This window comes from Rhipicephalus sanguineus, chromosome 2 (genome assembly GCF_013339695.2).
Source record: "Rhipicephalus sanguineus isolate Rsan-2018 chromosome 2, BIME_Rsan_1.4, whole genome shotgun sequence".
NCBI lineage: Eukaryota > Metazoa > Arthropoda > Arachnida > Ixodida > Ixodidae > Rhipicephalus > Rhipicephalus sanguineus.
In genome coordinates, this window is record NC_051177.1 from 45,694,205 (window position 1) to 45,713,669 (window position 19,465).

Consider the following 19,465-nt stretch of genomic DNA (forward strand, 5'->3'; position numbering starts at 1 on the left):
AATTTAGAGCTGTCAGATAACCAGCCAGGACTTTATGCTTTTCACGTTTGCTTCCAATTGGATTGTAGAGTTCAAACTCATCAAAGTAAAGTTACGATCTAATCGACACATTACGACCTAATCGACCGCTATCAAAGAAAGCCGGGAGCGCGACACCAGTCTCAGAGGCCATGCAAACACTCGCGCGACCGAAATCCAATTTCGATTTCGAAGGCCATGCGTTGTTTTGAATCATTGGCGCTGTGGTCGCTGTGGCGTGGGGCGCGCATGCGCGTTGTGTGCGTTGTATGGTTTGGCGCCTTTTCGTCATGTTTTCGTTCCCGCTCTGACCAACCCATGCGTGCGCGTTTTGGAAGTTATGGCAGGATGCGTTTGCCTCGTCGTGCTGAAGGATGGCCAGCGGAAAAAAGTTTCACTCCCTAACGGTGCCTACGGCGAACTGATGGATGCTCTCGCTTCCTTAACCAACATACATGACAAGACCTTGGTAAGTTTTAATCAAACTTTCGTTTCTTGCTTAGTGCCGATAAGTCGTGAGATGTACTACATGCATACATAACAGTTCTGGCGCGTACTGCCACTGTGGCGTGCAAAGTGATTCAGGCTCTTTGGTAATCCTTTTTGAAGTTTAAAGAGACTAGCGAAACCGTTGTCGTTTTATGCTTGGTTCTGTTGAGTGACTTGCAACGTGAATATAGCTGAAGGCAAAACGAAGAAAAAGCTCGCTGCTTTATGAAGGAACGTCACGCCATACATTTTAGTGACCGTGTTCGTTCTTTAAGAGTGCGTAATTGTTCTTTTGAATTAGCTATTTGATTAGGCTCCAACATATTTTCGCTATTTTTCATAGTTAGGCCGTGGTTTAGGCAAACTTTTGTATTCGGAATTTTTCGTTTCAAAAAGTCAGAGTAATGTATGTGTGTGTGCAAATGAGAGCGCGCATGTTCTTTAATCTCCTTGTACCCCGCAGCTTAGATGCGTGATAGCTAGAGCTCTGTGTTTTCGGTGTTTATATTTCTTGAAAGTCGGCGGGTGTTTATCGGAGTTTATATTTTTGGCGGTAATTCGGCGTTTATCGGAGGTTATTTCTCGTAAATCTCCAGTTCTCCGAAGTTCGGAGTTTTTCATTATTCTCAAAACTCCAAAATTTTAGATCAATTCATATATAAATACTAAAATATCAAAACTCACGAAGCACATTTTATTTTTTCTAGAAGGTTTGAATGCGCAAAAACATATATGCACAAGCGAAATACTTCAACACAAAACACCTGCATTTGTGTGTATAACAACCTTAGCTTAAAGCTTATTGTAAAACACGCAAGCATACTTTGCGAAGTTGCTGTCAGTGATCGAAGCGCGCTCCTTTCGATTGACGACTCTCAGCTTTGAAAACGCCCTTTCAACGTTAGCGCTAGAAACAGGAAGTGCCAGAAGACGCAGCACATTGGGAGAAAGCACTGGCCATTGGACATGTGTGAAGTCTCCAAAACGACAGGGATTCAACAATGTTACATATTTCATAGCACTGATAGTTCGCAAAAACACTCAGGAGCTGGCTCATGTCGTCAGTTTCAAGAAGCACCAATTGAAAAATAGGCGCATATTATGTTTGGAACGCACAGGGCAGCTCATGCTTCACATTTGGATTCACAATTTGAACACAGTATCAAAACGATTCTTTGCTGTACTGGAGTTGATCGCACAGGTTGCTTTCAGATGTCTGTCTCCACTTTTCGGCGACAGCAGCGTAGTATTGTGAATGTTTGCGACAGTCATTAAGCGGTCATTCTCGTCAAGGAGGTCGAACAGACTTGTGACATCTGATGCGAAGACCTTGGTTGGATCACGCCATTGACTGATGAGTGCGTGCAAACGAACCCCCAGTATGGGATAAACTTGGTGTGCCAGGGTACTCTCAAGTTCCTCTGCCTACTTCCTCTGCCTCAAGTTCCTTAATGATTGAGAGCACGGCACACGAATTGGTCTTCAGAAACCTCATCTTAACAAGCAAGTCGTGTACAGCTTCAGGCGATGAAATAAGACTCTTGTGCTTCTCACACTTCGTTCCGTTGGCTTTGTCGTTTCCCAATAAAGACAAAATGGCGCGCCAGTAGTCCAAAATATCTTCTAGAGCTTCATAAAAAGAGAACCACCTCGACGGACATACGGTTTTAAGCGACTGAAGGACATGCCCATGGCCAAGCACACAAGACCAAACTTAAGGTGCAGCTCCTGCAACGACTTTAACAGGGCAGGAAGGGCACAACAAAATCTTGAACTACGTTAAACGAGCTCGTCCTGATTCCATCCTCCAGAGCGTTGCTGAGTACGTGGCATGGATCTTTGAAGTGAAGCGCCTTGAATTCAGGGTTGGAGAGTTGCAAGTCCTTGTGAAGCTTCTGCATGTAGGAAGCTGAGTCGGAGCACAATACAGCTACGTTGCATAATACAGGTATACGCGCGGTAAACTTTAAATCGGTCGAACCAGAATATGTATCAATGAGCGCTTAGAACTCTCCCTGTGGATAAAGAACGGACAATATAATAAAAAGTTGGGCAAGTTGGTGTTGGTCCAGGTCATATTGGCCCTTGAAATCGGAGTTTGTCGGATCAATCCGAATTGTCAAAAATTTTACCGGCGAATGTTTATCGCATTTATTCGGATACAACCGAAAACACGGAGCCCTAGTGATAGCTATACATGTTATCAGTATATCACGGCGCGGCCCAGTGAGACAAACAAACCATGTTTGATCTTCTGCTGTAACATGTATTCAACTTATTGAGTTTTTGAAGCTTCAGCCAGTCATTGCATGCTGATTTACGCGTTTTCCTGTAATTTTGTGCTGATTTTGCAACGTGGGCTACTGAAGTGCACTCGGAGAAAGTTGCTACATTAACATGTTGATTTAACAGATCCAAATGTATGATGAAGAGCTAGACGACTATGTTGATCTTGAGGAAGGAAGTGACGTCCCAAACAAGGCTAAAATAAAATTGGCGCGGAAACAAGGCCTTCATGTTGATGTGAGTACTGTTGCAGGTTGGCAATATCTCATTTGTTTTCTGCAATTCTAAGCAGGGGTTTTATCACGGTGTAATTTACAATGTGGAATGTTACAAAGAATTGGCATACAATATTTAGCGAGAACAGGATCAAACAAGCAAAATAAAATTTAGGAACTGAGTAAATTGTGGCAGGTGTACTTTTACAATATCCAGTGCCAAAAAGCAAATGCCATAAATTTAAGGAAAACCAGACACCAACACAGTGGCTTTTGGCATTCGGTAGAATTGTCTGGCTTCATGTGTGTACATGGACTCACAATGTTAAAGCAATCAACAGCTCCTTTGCTGCAGTCGGTATTCACATCTTAACTATCTTTTTGTCTTCCCAAATGTCTGTTAACCCACTTCGCGTTACCTCATGTTTGCTTTTTGAGGAGTTACAACATAAGTTTCCCTTTTGCAGGGTGCCAGCCCTGCGTTGACTTTTGTGCAGAGTGCAGGAGGAGCTGTGGAAATGGCCGAGCAGAGGTATTGTTACATGTGACAGACATGTAGAGAATCAGTTTTTGCTAATTTTTTCATAACTTCAATTTTAAAGCACTCTGTATGTTATTTTGCAGTGCCGTGACAGAAAACGCACAAAACGTGCAGTCCATCTAGTCGGTGCCACTGGAAAAGGAACGGGATTTTTTAGGTTTTGTGCTCCCTTCTTTTGGGCACTACGACGAGGTGCTGAGGAGAAAAATACAAATAAATGGCGCTGTGCGCCGTGCCATAGTTGACAAGCTCTTTGGCGCATACATCAAGATCGCATGGTAAGCACTCCATGTATGCTTCTTTTCTTTAGCTATAATTTGGTAGTTTAACTATTCAGTGGCTCAACTGCTCTTCATGAATGAGCTGTAGGGAACTAAAATTGTATTATAGAAGTTTTAGTGGTTGCCTTTGTTTCTCCTAGTTTGTAACAGCTGTGCACTTGTTGGTTGCAACCATACTGTTGTCAATTGAGAGCCAAAAAAAAAGTCTTGAGCATCGTTTGAGCATAACGTTGAAGTTATGAAATGTTCTTGTCACTGATGTGGCAGTTAAGCAGCTTTGAGGCTGTATCAAATCTGTGGAAGAACATTCAGAAGTGTGCTTGATTGTAAGCTCGAGCGCGCATGGGACCTTAGAAAACTGTGATGCATGCTCTGCACACAGCAACAAGTGCATGGGAATGTCACATCGATTGTTTGGCTATTGCAGCTTGTATATGCTCTTCAGTGACCCCACCATTGTAGTTGTCCAGCGAAAATTGAGGCAATGTAACGAGTTGACTTCAGGCTTTGTGACATGGTTGCAGTTTTGCTTGCATATAGGCAAGTTGATGTTAGTGTTTTGTTACGACTTCTTTCAGTGGCCGATGAAACACCGGGCTTCTGTTATCGGGGGTTAACTGAGTTTAATAAGTATTAGGGTACAGGAATAGGCGAGGCTACATGGAGTTTGGAATGTAGAGAGAAGTCAGAGGCGGAGAAGTGGCCCGCGAGCAAGAGGGCCAGACGAAATTTAATACATCAGCTTGGAGTTCGTAGAGGAGCCCTCAAAGGGAAACTCCAGTGCATTTTGGACCATATTGAGATGGTGCCGTTTTCAAATAGTAATAGAAGTCCTGTATCAGCTAGGGTGGTTCATTTTGCTGAGAGACTCCTCAATAATTTTAAATAGACATTAAAAGATCAGTCAAAACTGAAACAGGGAGCTGCTCCGTGGCGGGTATGCGATGACGTCACGAAATACGCTGCACGCTGCCACGACTAGCCAGGGTGTAAACATAGCACACGGGCTTCTCCTATCGCACGAAAAGCAAGCTGGTAGTGTCATCCGACGTGGAATCAAGCTGTGCCAGCCTGTCTGAACTTGCCAGTGACAAGTTCAACGATGATCACAGCTACTATCTGAGCGCGGAAGCATCGCCTTTTGATTTCGACCCGCCGGCGCATGATGTAGCTGACATCTCCCGCATCGATCTCCTCGTTGCTCAATATTGTGCGTGCTTACTGTAAGACCCGATGTCAGCGACGACTAACATGCTGTGCAGCTGACAAAACCGAACAACTGTGCTCGCGTCGTCGCCACGTAGAAAGCACACACTGCATGTGCTGGACGAGGCGGGGCTGGAAAAGAGTAGGCACGTTACGTTGGCATACGCAGGGCAGCCCGCGTTTACAAGTGTGATTCCGGAATTGGCTACCAAGTTTTAAAATTTGTTTTCTTGAAAACTAAATTACTCACGGTTGTACAATTTGCCACATATCATCAAGGTACCGAAGAGAACATATTTGAAAGTTTTATTGAAACTGGTGAATATCGAAAAATTGCCGGATTCCTTTTAAGCGTGACTTCTGAGATATGAAGGTGCTGAAGCACATCACAACCAGCATGTTGGGACCTATGTCATAATGACAACCACCATGTGCATGGATTGCCTACTTAAAGGAGTACTGACACAAAATTTTGAAGGCGAGATAACTTGTGGGATAGATTTGTGTGGACACACATGCATCATCTACAAAATATCAATGGATAATACAGCCTAGAACTATTTAAAATCAATTTCAAAGTATGTGTCGTGGCACTACAAGTGAAACGTGCTTCTGGTTTCCTTGTAAACAACCAACCGCCACCTGCGTCACGAGTTTGTGTTGGCTGCCGTTATCCTTGTGAGCGCTGTCTCCTAGCAGACCTTTTCAATGGAAAGAGGGGGCAGGTTTGCACGGGAGTACAAAGGCTGGTGTCCTTGCCTCGGCAGTGCATTTTTAGGGGGTCACATATTTTTCGTTGAAGCCTTCGTTGAAAAGAGCTGTCAAGGCGGTGCTCACGTGCACGCGGTTTTTTGTCCTCACGTAGCCAACTTATGTTTACATGAAAACCACTCTAGGTCCCATCTCGCTCCGCACTCTCTGAAACGGAAACTGCGACTGGGCGGTATAAAACGCTTCCCAATAATTAACCCTGGTGCGCTCGAGCAAACGAGCTTTCCAGCCGTGATAAGTGGATTATTATCTACTTATTGCAACAGAAAAAAGAAGGTGCAAAATTTTTGTGTTGGGGGTGCTCCTTTAAGAACTGTTTTAGGCAGCTAACAAGAAATATACGGTTATCAGCTTTACAGGCTTACCAAGATGGCTTTAGTGGTAAATAATGGTCACTCATAACAAATTTAAAGAAAATGAGATTTTATTGCAGTTGGCCCCTAGTTGCACAGTGAAAGCAAGCTAGACAATCTGGTTGGATCGTTAGAAGACTGCTGCCTTGAGATTTTACAATGTTGTGGAGAATTTGAACATAAAAGGTTCACAGTAAAGAGTTTCTTACATTCACTAGCAAGCATTTCATAAGATAATGAAAGTAAATGGTAGCATGACCTAGGTTTGGCCCATGGTAATTAGTTAATTTTATAAATGGGTACCAAGAATATAGCGAGCCACTCGAGAACATGCACTAAACCAAAGGAACTTTAGGCTCATGCTCACCAAAGTGGAAAAATTTAACAGCATTGGTTGTCAAGTATTTGAGTATATGTATGTAAAATACAGTTGAAACTCGACTTATTGAAGTGACGAAGGGGCTCGAATTATTTAATTGAATCAGGAAGTTTGTAAAATTGAGGGAGGGGAATCTGAAATTGCAGCGTAGTGTCACCCAAAACCTACTGTGGAATTTTATTTGCCACTAATACACGTTTGCACATGTGCACATGTCCGCGAGGGCAGTCCGAGCAGAAATTCGTCCGATGTGAGGGCGATACAGCGAGGAAGACGGCCACATGCAGCTACGAAAAGCTGCCGATATTCAAAGACAGGGAGAACGAATGCATTTAATGTGCGAGCAGGCAGAGCAAGAAAGTTTTGTAGAGACTATTGGTGCCATCTGCTCCATAAATTATTAAATAACAAAAGTAACCACCGTGTTCGTGTGGGAGTATTTCTAGAGACAGCAAACGCTATCTGCCTCGCGCACTTTGATACGTAAAAGCGCTGCTGGCTGCAGCGTGCAGCCTTGTCAAAATAAAACTAGTCTGACTACCACGTTACTGATTTGGTTAATGGTCTAAAGGGGTACTCATACAGTAATTTTCAGTTGTCGTTTTCTTTGTGCCAAATGAAAAGCCAAGCCCTCAAGAGCCTAGAAGCCCATCCTGAAGAAATAATTATAGTATGTTTTTAAAAGCTAGTTTTGGTTCCTACTGTACCCGTGCGTCAAAACACGGTGTGAGCTTCTCCTCATGCTCTAGCACAAGATATCATGATATTTGCATGACCACTTCACCTCATGTGCTAGCACAAGATGTGATATTTTCATAACCACTTCACACCGTGGCTTCGTTAGTGGGGCATGAGTGACAATTTCGGGTGTTTCAGTGACACACAAGTGGCCATTTTGGAAATTTTGGTACCCAACATCACAACTAGCCAGACTGCTGCATGTAGTCACCAAAATTAGTACTGTAGCCTGACGCCAAGCTAATGTCGATTCACCATGGGAAACTTGGAAGAATACCTGAAATTGACTGTTTATCCAAACAGTTGTGTCTTCTGAGGGAATATACGATGCTTTCATAATTTTTCCATATTTTTGTTCAATATCTCCCCTTTAAGCCCCAAACTTAATATTGCTGAAGTTTTGCGGAGAAAAGTGGCATTTTACCAGTGGTTTAGTATAATGCCATGTCTGTGGGCATTATACTAAATGTGAAAGAGGCGGTGGCCTAGCTTAATAATGCAACATGTATTACACATTGAAGTCTTTACACAAGAAGATCAATCATAAATAATAATATCTGGGGTCAGGCCCGTAGCCAGGAAATTTTTTCGAGGGAGGCCCACTTGCTGAAACTATTTGAGAAAAACGGCCACTTTCATGATTTATTTTTGATAAAACACCATGTGTCATCAAAATTTCGGGAGGAGCCCGGGCCCCCTGCCCGGGCTCCTCCCGAAAACAGCTGCCGCAATCCAAGCCAAGTCGATCAATAAATGCGCGCCTTCACAGCGCAGCACATGTGAGACATCCTAACAACAATACAGCAGCACAGTACGATCAGCGCAGAGAGCTGCATGGCCTACCGCATGAGTTGAAGCAGACGAAATCGAAGATGGCGCCGCAAGCAGCGCCACCAAGCGCCTTTTTGGATGCGTGAGAAAGAAAAAGCAAAAAATTACTCTCTGACGCAACCGAAGGGTGCCTCAAGTGCGTAAAATACAATTTCAAGTTATACATGTTTGTTTTTAAGCAAAATGAGTCTACCTGCGTGGATTTCTTGTCATACCAGTAGATTGAACCACATCGCCGTTGGGTGACGCTAGCGGTCATTCTTTCACGGTTTTCAACATCAAATTAAAAATATAATTCCTCTTTTATGGGGCAAAAGCATCCTCGTGGCTGCCGATGCGACGAACGATATTCTCATTTTCACCACAATCAGAAAATTTTTTCCGAGCGGTAGACAGTCCCTTTAAGAATGAAAAAAAAAAAAAGGTGTGCCTGCTGGGGCAGTTTTGTGGTAAACGTGTACCATTGTTATGAACGTGTACCATTGTTATGAACGAGAATGCAGAACTTGTGTCTCGTCTGTGGTGGGTACATTTCATTAGGGGTTAAAATGCAAAAGCCATGTGCTCAGATTCAACCTTGATAAAGACCAGCAGATAATGAAGCCAAAGAAGGTATAGGGGGTGTTAACTGTACTGCTTTAAAGGGACACTAAAGGCAAATATTAAGTCGACGTTGATTGTTGAAATAGCGGTCCAGAAACCTAGTAGCGCTGCTTTTGTGCCAAGGAAGTGCTTATTTTGAAATAAAATCACGTTTTTAGTGGTCCGCATCGCGTTAGCGCGCTTCAAATCTCCCGCCTGAAAATACGACTCTCATACGTCACTGCTGCCGTGCCCAACGTTGCCCCGCTTTTACTGCGCGGCCGCCGACACTAGTAGCATCCGAGCGGAAGTAGCGGGACCCACAGTAGCAACAACGGCGCTGCGGCAAGGACTTGCTCGGATGGGCACATTCAAAGCCGTCACCAAGTTGCGGTTGGTCTCGTAATCCTCAGTACGAAAGTGCAGCGAGCACACACGCAGAGGTTTTGACTGTTTAGCACACTGGCGCAATGTCATGACACTAAGCCACTTCGAGCGTAAGGGTTCATTCCGCGGCACCCAGTGAAAAGACACACCGGTTTCCTTGCTGCAGCACTGGCGTTGTGCACCATTCGGGCATCCGGCAATATCACACGCATGTGGCATTTTGTCGAACTTTCTGTTACAGCGACTTTCACGAGCGCGCAAAACACGCACGGCAGTACGCGATCCCGAAACTACCACTGAGACGGGCGAGGCAGAGTTCGGCGAAAACGGAACCTTTGAACCACGCGCGCCGTTCCCAATGGCAACGCCACGGAGGTTTTGTTTTCCATGAATCAAGTGGAAACGAACAAACAGCATTTTATTACGTCTTTTGATGCTCGGAATGTTCTTTTTTTACTGCTGTTAGTTTGATTACTAGCGATTTATTGTAGGCCGACTTCCCTACGTCACCGGGATCACTTCGAAAATGTCCCACTCGTGGCGCTCATTATGTGATACATTTAGCTTAATTTCTCGGTAAGTAGGGCACTGCTGTTGATGATATTGCCGTTTTAGAAGTTGTCATACATTGGGCTTTCACTCTGACATAAATTGTTATTTGCCTTTAGTGTCCCTTTAAGTGCATTGCGGTAATCGCAATATAGTAGATGCGAAGAAAGTAAAGTGGACAAAAGGCAACTTGCCGCTGGCAGGGACCGAACCTGTAGCCTTCGTGCAATGCGCCCCGATGCTCTACCAATGTAGACAGACGTTAAAAAACACCAGGGGGTCCGAATTAATCTGGACTCCCCACCATTTGGGTGTGCCACATAATAATATTGTGGTTTGGACGCATCAAACTGCAACATTTAGTTTAATTTTCATAAATTTTAGGTGGGAATATGCCCTGCATTATGCCAGCCTGCTTTGCTATTTTCGCAACATCTGTCTGCCACTCTACAAGCAATGAGGCATCCATTCGTGCATAAAGTTTTGCTACATCATTAAGTGACAGTTAACCACCTAATTCTTTGTCTCAGCTTTTCAAGTACAATGATATAGCCTTCACCATTTCAGGAGTGTCATAAGCTGGAGCGCCACCACATATTTACCAGTTTGCCACAGACATTCTTGAAACAAGGACCCTTCAAATTGCAGATCAAATTGCTGTTTATGATTTAACCTGTTTTTTTTATAGGTGCTGCCATTTTTTTTGTTTTGATGCTTTAGGTGGGATCTACGGTAACATGTAGAGCAAAATTTGTATTTATGTTGATACAGAAGTGACGTGCGCTCTCATTTTGGTGAAAATTGCGTGTGGACATTCCAAATTTATGATACATTTGCCATAAAAATTTCAGAATGCTCGTCATAGCGGTACAGTCATGCTCAGTGCAGAAAAAGGACGATAGATGGGCTAGCTAGTTGATATGTGATGAACCCAATGTAGCTCTTAAAGCAATGCTTAACAAAAATAGGTAAAAAATGACAAAATACCACTTGAAAGGTGCTAGTGTTCAGATAAACATTTTATTTCACATATTTTAAACAGTTGGGTGTAGTTTTGGTGGATTAACAGTGCGTGACAGCTGCACGTCAGAGTGAGAGGGGCACATCGACTGCTGTGAGATTAAATGCCTTCCTGGCGAATGAGAGGTGCATGTTTTCCTGTTCTGGTTCTGCTACCTCCCTTTTTCCGCCTCTCATCTGCATCGCACTCAACAGCTTTCACAAAGGCACTGAGGTGTGCCACACCCGTTCGGGCCTTTACCCCAACCAAGAGCGTTGTTCGCTGTCGGTGCCGATCATACGGGCTCTAGGAACCATAGTGAAAGCAGAGCCAGTTGAGAGATGCAGGCAACGGCTGGCAAAGTTGGCACTCCCATTGCCAGGGGCGTTAAGCATCACCTCCTCTAGTTCACAGCATGGCCGCTGCACGGAGCAGTTTGTGAAAAACTCATTCAATTCATTCTTTTCCATCAGTTTCTGCCTGAAATGAAGGTTGTGGCTACAGAATGTGGCACCCAATCTTTCAGTATGGCTGAGAATCTAGGGGGCAAAAATTTTGTTCAGTGTTTCTTTCAGCAACATAAAACCGTGCATACTGGGCCCTACATGGTGTCTGGTTCATTAGTTCTGTTCAAGTTTGGTGCTATAATGGTGCCGTCAGCTATATCATTTGTGTAGTTAGTTCCCTGTGTACACCTGCAACACTGATGAATTTTTCAATGATTGTTATTAATGTATGTGTTTAAAACTTTACAGGAATCATGGGTGATGGCCCTGAGGAACAAGTTCCAACAACACAAGAAAAAAGCTACAAAACTTCTCGGAGGAAATGCTAATTCGAAAGAAACGCTGTCTGCCAAAGCAAATGCAGGCACCATCTGAAGAAGTGGCAAACAACAAATTGTGCCGTCTTTTTGTGAGTTGCTTTGAAAAATATTTCTTACATCTTCTGATGGTATCTTGGTGTAGCAGCTGCAGTACCACTGGTGCTGCGCTATTATTTAGTGCGTTGTGGCAGCAGATTTCTTAAATAACTAAAGTGACAAATGCAGGAAAAATAAATTAGTTACATTGTGCAATAAAAGCTCATCAATTTGGATATCATCAGACCAAAAAAATGACCGAATTAACAGAGTGCCATGTTATTGAAAGTATCAAGAAAACAATAAACAAATGCCTGTTACGTTAATACACTTTCATTTTCTGACAAATAAGTACATCCTGTATTTCTTTGCATAAGAGCAGTGTAAAAGCCGCATTAGTCATCCTGTGACTGCATTCACATTGTGACCATGGCACAAGACTCCAGTGTTTAATTAGCCTGAAGTGTGCTCTACACCCCTCCCTTATAACGTACCGCCGCCACCACCAACACCACCACGTATCTGACGGTACTTTTTTCTCTGATAAAATGTTTGGCAACTGATTGTTTGTTCATCGCGACATAGCAATCAATTTTTATGTCAGCATGAGGACTGCGGCTGAAAGCTCTTGGCATTCAACAGCTTCTGCGTTGTTTGAGTTTTGTGGCTTTGCGCACGCAATAAAGTCCAAAGCTGCTGAGTGCCGAATTTGCATGCGGAGAATACACTAAAGAATGTTACGTATCATATTCGCAGTGTCACATCGTAGCGTGTGATGTTGTGAATATCACATGTAGCATTCGTAAGGGTATTGCTCCGGGGTCGAGCAATGCAAAATGTGAGTCGCACCATGGCGTGCGCTTCGTTTCAATAAAACAGAGGTCCTTGCTCTAACATGAGTGCTGACTTTACCTCAGGCCCATTAAACGTCAATGTAGTCAGCCTGCCCAGTAAGAGCACGATTTGCACACAACTACTTCATTTACAAAAACGTGGCAGTCCACCTCGCAATGCTCCACACAAAGCCAAAAAAAAATGCAGCATAGACAGCTGCTTGCTGTCTGCTTCGCATGAAACAGATTCCCGTGATGTGTGGGACCTGCTGAATTTTTGGATGAGTGATTGTCTGCATTCTTGTAGTTGCACTGCACGATTTCATTTTATATTTCTTGCATTTCAGGACTGCAGCCATCTTACTACATATGGAGAAACCGTTGAGTCCTTGCAAATTCATAACGAAAGGCTCCAGAATAATGCAGCCTGCCATGATAAAGCAACAGGAAGGCCAAGGTTGCGGGCAACAGCACTGGACAGGCATAAAGAGCTTCGCAGCCTCACCCTGTCGGATGCTCTTTTACTGTTTCCATTTCTTGGAACTGAGGCATTGGTAAGTTCGAGCAAGACCCTTTGCTTTCTTTTTTGTTTGTCTGTTTTAGTGGCTCCTGTGTATCTCAGGCAGTAATTGCAGTGTCATTTTTATCACAGGATAACATGGGTTTATGCTGCAGTGATGAAATCTGATATGAAAACTGAATGGTACTTCGGGATGAGTACTGGGTCAAACCTTCTCAACAGTGATAAAGGATGTAGACCAGAGCACAACAATCGACTGATACTGCAATGCATTAGTAAAAAGCAGAATCATGGTTTAGGAAATAGAGTACCTAGCGTTCATCCAATCACCAAGACATGTGCTTTAGTCAGTGCAGCAATGTGGATAAGTCCAAATATTCATACAACTTCATTTGCCTTGTAAATGTGGGATATCTTCAACTCCTTAAAATACTGGCTGATATATTTATTGGCTGTTCATGCAAGGCGAAAACAATGATGCCAAAGAAGGGATTAGGAAACTGTCATTTGAAATAAGCTAAAGTGCAGTCAAACTGGATGAAAAGGCAGCTTTCTGCATGTAGCAGCCAAATGCACATTGTTCAAATTCGTGTTGTGCTTTACTGAAATATCCACCATGTTCAGGTTCTCCAGTTTACTTTATTGCTATCCTCCTGTCAATAATACCAAGGATGAATCCTCATTTGGCATTAATACTGCCAACTTTGAGGATTGAATATATAATAAGCAAGGAGGAGACCAGGAGCTTGAACGTTTATTTGCAACTGTAAAAATGCAGTCAGTGAATCCAAGCGAAGCATGGTTACACGATTATGTATGATTGATAGTTAAATACAATAATTAATAGTGAAATGAAAGTATATAAAAAATGCTGATGCATGCACGACCTGAGCCCAGTTCCTATTATTCACCTGCTTGGCGTGTACTACATGTTTGTGTGGTGGATGCAGCTTCCACTTGCAGCATGTTTTCTTTCTGTGCGCTCTTTTAAATGCAACGCATTTCTTCACGAACCACAGGCACTTTGACTGTTTCATCTGCCTACTTATCTACCTGCCCCCCTATGTCGTGGTACTCTTGTGATCATGTCTCCTTGGTAGACACTAAAATTGGCATTGGAAGACGTGAGTGTAGGAAAAGTACGATTCATCGGTAATGACAAGAATAATGTGAGCTCATGGTTCTATGTAACATTGTCACTCATGTTACAACGTAGATGTCACTTTCATTGCAATTAAGTGCACACTGCGTTGTGATGACTGGCGTATTTGAGCAATGCTTGACCGTACCTTGCCGAGTCGCAGCAGTACATATGTAATGGTTACGACGCTGTTATAAAAGTGGATCGCAGGCACTGCAACCATAATTCGCATTGCCCTGACATGATGCTTCTGCAGCGTCTTTTTCCAAAAGAGCTTGGAGCACTGGTGTCTCTGGTAGAATACTTAAATGCTGTGCAGAATGCCTGGGTTTGATTCTGGCTCAAGCCTTGAATGCCGGCACATGGTTTTCTTTTTAGCACTATCATGTTAACATTTCCAAGTCTATTCTCACTGTCGCTAGTAAAGACAGTGTATCACCTGTGATACCACAGGCTGTGGTATGCAGGCATGTGCCACATGTTGCTGGTGGCAAGAGTTTAATGAGGTACAGTAAAAGCTCGTTAATTCAAACTTGGTTCATTCGAACTTACTGCTAATTTGAACTGACGCCCTGGTCCCGGCACAGCCCTATGTATTTCTATCGGGGAAAACTCCCGATAATTCGAACGCGTTGGTATCTACAACGGTGAATTCAAACTGGGAGCCCTCTGGCTTTCGTTCCTCCTCACAGAAATCGGCCCAGAATGATCACCCAAATTACTCATTACTTTCATCTGTAAAACAACTGTAGTGATTGATTTCCATGTATGATTTTATGGTTGCAAATGTCGTCTGTCTGCTGCTACTGCTGTATGGGTGGCATGGCCCAGTCAGGCAGTGTTTGCCTTTAGCCGTGTCCCCTTGGACAATTTCAATATTGTTCTATAAGTAAACTAAGAAAGAAAGACCCTAAATTTTGATTGTGTTAACTGTGCCATGTAAATGAACGTGTTTTGGAGCACAAATAGCTTCGTATATTTTGGCATTAAGGCTCACTGCTCACGTGAATGCAAGTCCCTGCTTGTTTCTGGCATATCACTGACTGATCAATAAATTCTGTTGGTTGTTTGAGCATGAACTTAACTTACGAAATTACCTGCCACAAATGTGTAATATCGCCTAATTTGCGGGAACGAGTCCAGAGGTGGCTTCTCTGGGTTCTCTCCACACGGTGTGGCATGATATCTGTTCAATCTAGTGCCCGCACGCTAATTCGAACTCCGCTTAGTTGGAACAGTTTTATAGTCCCCTTTGAGTTTGAATTAACGTGCTTTTACTGTAGTTGACCAGTCATCACATTATTCAGGACATCAGCTGTGACATCAGAACATTTAACTGGCCAAGTTAGTGCACTTCCATCTTGAACGAATAAACAGTGCGAAAGAACAAGGACGAATGAAAGAAACGACAGACAACGGTGCTAACTCACAACTAAAAGCGTTATTCTGAAATGAACGGAATAAATGAGCAACTGGAGAAGGATTATAAACAATCATCATGCATGCACAAGGTAACAAAAGTAACAAAAAATATCCAAGTGGCTGATTATGCATGAACATGAGGCAAACTATTCCTGAGATATGACACATCTGCCTGTGATAAGGCTACCGAAGGTTGGCTGATGCACTTGTGACCTTCCAGTGACATGTAAAAGGCTTCCATGATTTCTCGCATGTGCTGATCCCTGTGCCGATGCAAAATTTCTGTCCTATCTAAACATGGATTGCAAGCACTTTTGCGACAATGAAGAGCCAAATGAGAACCTGTGCCATTTTTAGCTTCTTTTGTTTGTCCTTGTTCTTTGGTGCTGTTCATTCGTTCAAGACATCAGCTGTGAATCGTGTCTGTCATATGCTCACGGTTTCATATGCTAATTTCGGTATGTGCCACGGTAAGGAGATGACCACGAGAGCGCCCTGGCATACGCAGCTTAATAGATAGATAAACAGAAGAAGCAGTTAAAATGCATTTGGTTTGCTGAGAAATGCTTTGCATTTAATAGATGTTTGCCTGCTTCCTTGGCCCTCACTGGCACAGGATGACATTCCCAGAGTTAATTGAACATATATCCCAAGGAAACAGTAGATTGTGTGTAGATGCAGTAGATTGTGTGTGTTTCTCACCTGTAGCAAGTCCTTTTTTGTGCACATTCATTTTCCTTTCTCTCGCTGCACTGTTTTTGTTCTTATGGTTGTAACAAATAGACCTCAACCCTTGTTCTGTCTGGCATATCAGCTTCAGTAAGTGTCATTAGCTGTGCAATTACTTGGAAATGGAGGAAATATTTTGGGAACGATCTTTCTTATCTTTTTTTGCCAGCTACTTTCAGTGTTTGAACTCTTTTTCCAAAGAAGTGTGGTCCATGAAATGAAGAGTGGCTTCAAGATGCTCAGTTACGTTATTCTCAACTTTGGGGAAGCAGATGAAGTGGCAGAAAACTAGAAAGGATCACCCCTCATGCCTCGCTGACCTTATCAGAACAGGCAGTTCTTCTGCATAGTTCTAAGGAATATTTTTTTTTGTTTGGTTCAGCATTATCGACACTAAAAGTTACATTACGCTTAACAGCATTCTTTTTTTTTTCTTCAATCATAGGAACAAGCCGTGCTCACACCTTGCCTTGTGGAGAAAGGACTTACTCTACACATTGACGGGGAGCCCGTTTTGAGTGTGCCATCACTTCTTGCAGGAATGGCGTGCCTGTTTCCATCGTTTTGGGTATTCCATGTGGAATACCCAAAAAAAGGCACACAAAATGCTCACATTCCTTGAGCATGCGTTCCTACACTTTTCACACATGAAGCCGAATGTCAAAGCTCTGGAACTTATAAATGTTTTTTTAATGAGTAACATTAATTTAGTTTCACAATTTTCTTCAAGTACGTTGTGCAAGCTGGCATTTTGGACTTCTGTGCCTTGAGAAGAGGTGAAAAAGAAAATATGACAGACAAATGTTAAGATTGCATTTTTTTGTGCAAGGTTTTTTTTTCTTAAACCTTGGCCATGTGTCGCATGTGGAATATGGCGTGCACTTGTACAACCAATGTGTACATTTTTTTATTGCAAACAAGTTCTGCGGTATCGCACAAGGTGGAGGAAAGATTAAGAAAGGAAAAATAGACAACCACCTGTTTGTAACATGAAGCCACAAGAAAATTCATGCAGCTTTCTTGGGGAAAAAAAAGCTTCTTCGTTGCCGAAAAATTTGTCCTAGTTCGAGGTCCCGGACCAGGATGAATTTTTCGACAACGAGGAAGCTTTTCTTTCGGATAAATCTGTATGGATTGCCTTGTGGCTTCGTGTTACAAACGGGTGGTTATCTGTTTTCTCTTTCTTAACCTTTCCTCCACCTTGCGGGATTCCACAGAACTCATAGCTTTTTAGTTGCTGAAAAATTTTTCCTGGTCCGGGGTCTGGGACCCCAGAAAAGAACAAATTTTTCGGCAACTAAAAAGCTTTTCTTTCTGAGAAATCCATATAGATTTCCTTGTCGCTTCAGGCTACAAATGGGTGGTTGTCTATTTTTCCTTTCTTAAATTTTTTTTTATTATTAAACCATGCCTGGCAGCATTTATAAAAACAATTTTCATTTTGTGATGTCAACAATGTGCCCATGGCCTCGCAGGTTGGCTACTTGCTTTAAAATGTTTTATCCGCCATTGCAATTTTTAGATGGGCCACACAGGTCTTGAGTATTCAGTGAGAAAGCCTAGTCACTTTTGAATGTTGTGACATCATGAGTGATAAAATGGTGACTACAGGTATCTTATTTGCATTTGTATTGTTTGCGTATGGTATATGTGGTAGCCATATATTATAGGTTATATTTAAGGTATACATGTTTACAAGTTTGTCAGTCTTTTTGTCATGAAACAACTGTGATCAGTTGACCTGTCTCAATATATTTTTAAGGTATCCACGATTTATTTCATTGTGCTAAGTCATGGTGAACAGAATAATTGCAGCCGTGAAAATTGCTGTTCAATTTAGTTGACAGCACAGATCTCTAGTCATGTGTGAAAGTGCTTTACACATAGTACTGCGCAATTAGCTGTTTCAGTTTATAGAAATGTCATGAATGTGTGATATCGATATCTGATAGGGCCACCTTCTTTTACATTTATATAGGCTTATCATTTATTGGCAGTTAAGGCACTGCTATACAATACCTGCATTTTGTATGTTTCTGTCCGCAGAAGTGCTCACTGCCGGAAATTCAACACTAGACGTGTATTATATATGCTATTGGACATTTACCTACAATAAATATTTTTGTCAGTGTTTGGTGTGTGTCTTCTCCAACGGCGCAAGCAGGAACCCTTTCGGAAGTTCTGCATCGCCACTTCTGCCGAAAAGCCCCCCCCCCTCCCCCCAAAGCTTTTATTAATGTCTAAATTGTCGAGATACAGTTTTGCAAGAATGCTAGCATGGCTTCAGTTTTCGCGAGACTGTATTTTGGCAATTTAGAAATGGCATAGAATCTCTAGAGGGAGTTATGCAGCAAAGGTTACTCCCGTTTACTACCGCAAGCACTCCCCAGAGGAGTAAACTAAAGTACCCTAAAAGCACCAAATTAACTCCCAAACTTAAGAAAAAACAAAACAAAAACGTGCTCGCTTAATAACAAAAACTCCCATTTCCCCTCCTAGAAACGACTGCATTACGCCTTAAATGCTCCCTAATAAGAACGATAAAACCCCCCATTGTGCCTCGCAAAATATTTTATTGGTGCACAAAGGGAGTAAAACATATGCCCGACGTAAGCCCTATAAATGCCCATCTAAGGGAGTTATATGCCACCATTATTACACCGAAAAACCTCCCTAATGAGAACGGCATAACCCCCTTTGTCTCTCGTGGAAATATTTTATTCAGACACAAAGGGAGTAACATTTATGCCCAACGTACACTCTATACACGCCCTCTTATGGGAGTTATTTTTTTACGCCCTTTCTGAGGGCATAGAAAGATGTACAGATGGGAGTGTTCTAGAGGACAAGCCAAAAACTCCCATCTGGGCGTTTTTCTGTTTAGAGTGTAGGGAACTTCGAATCCGATTTGAACCCCAGGGCTCCTTTTTTTTGTTTTTCTTTTTTTACGTGCACCTAAATCTAAGTGTGCGTATGTTCTTGTATTTCGCCCCCATCAGGCCGAAAACCGAAACCGTTGCCTCGTGCTTAGCAGCGGGACAGCTTCGCCGCTAAGCTACCATGGCAGTATGTCATTTTCTTTTGGTTATGGTAATTGTATCCCTAGGTCATACACCCGTGTCATCCGGGAGTCGTGAAACCTTACCGCTACATGAGGAGACACGCGAAGTCGCGATCTCTCTGCCAAGCCCCAATGCCGAATGATACCACGACGCCGTATATACACATTTCGTTGTAATAACTGCAGCTCAGTGGAAACCCCATAGCAACACCCGATATATACCTAGCATCCTGGCTGCAGCATCGTTGCAGTCGCTATCCGTCAAGCGGCC

The 19,465-nt window shown here is 42.8% G+C and overlaps 1 long non-coding RNA gene across 1 annotated transcript; it reads left to right on the forward strand.

Annotated features, from left to right (window-relative positions):
• Positions 1-337: 337 nt before the first annotated feature.
• LOC119382852 (uncharacterized) lies at positions 338-18,232 on the forward strand. The gene is made up of 7 exons (XR_005181575.2): positions 338-487; positions 2,920-3,030; positions 3,476-3,540; positions 3,633-3,827; positions 11,382-11,541; positions 12,669-12,875; positions 16,579-18,232. It is a non-coding gene; the product is annotated as an uncharacterized LOC119382852 (long non-coding RNA).
• The last annotated feature ends 1,233 nt before the right edge of the window (positions 18,233-19,465 follow it).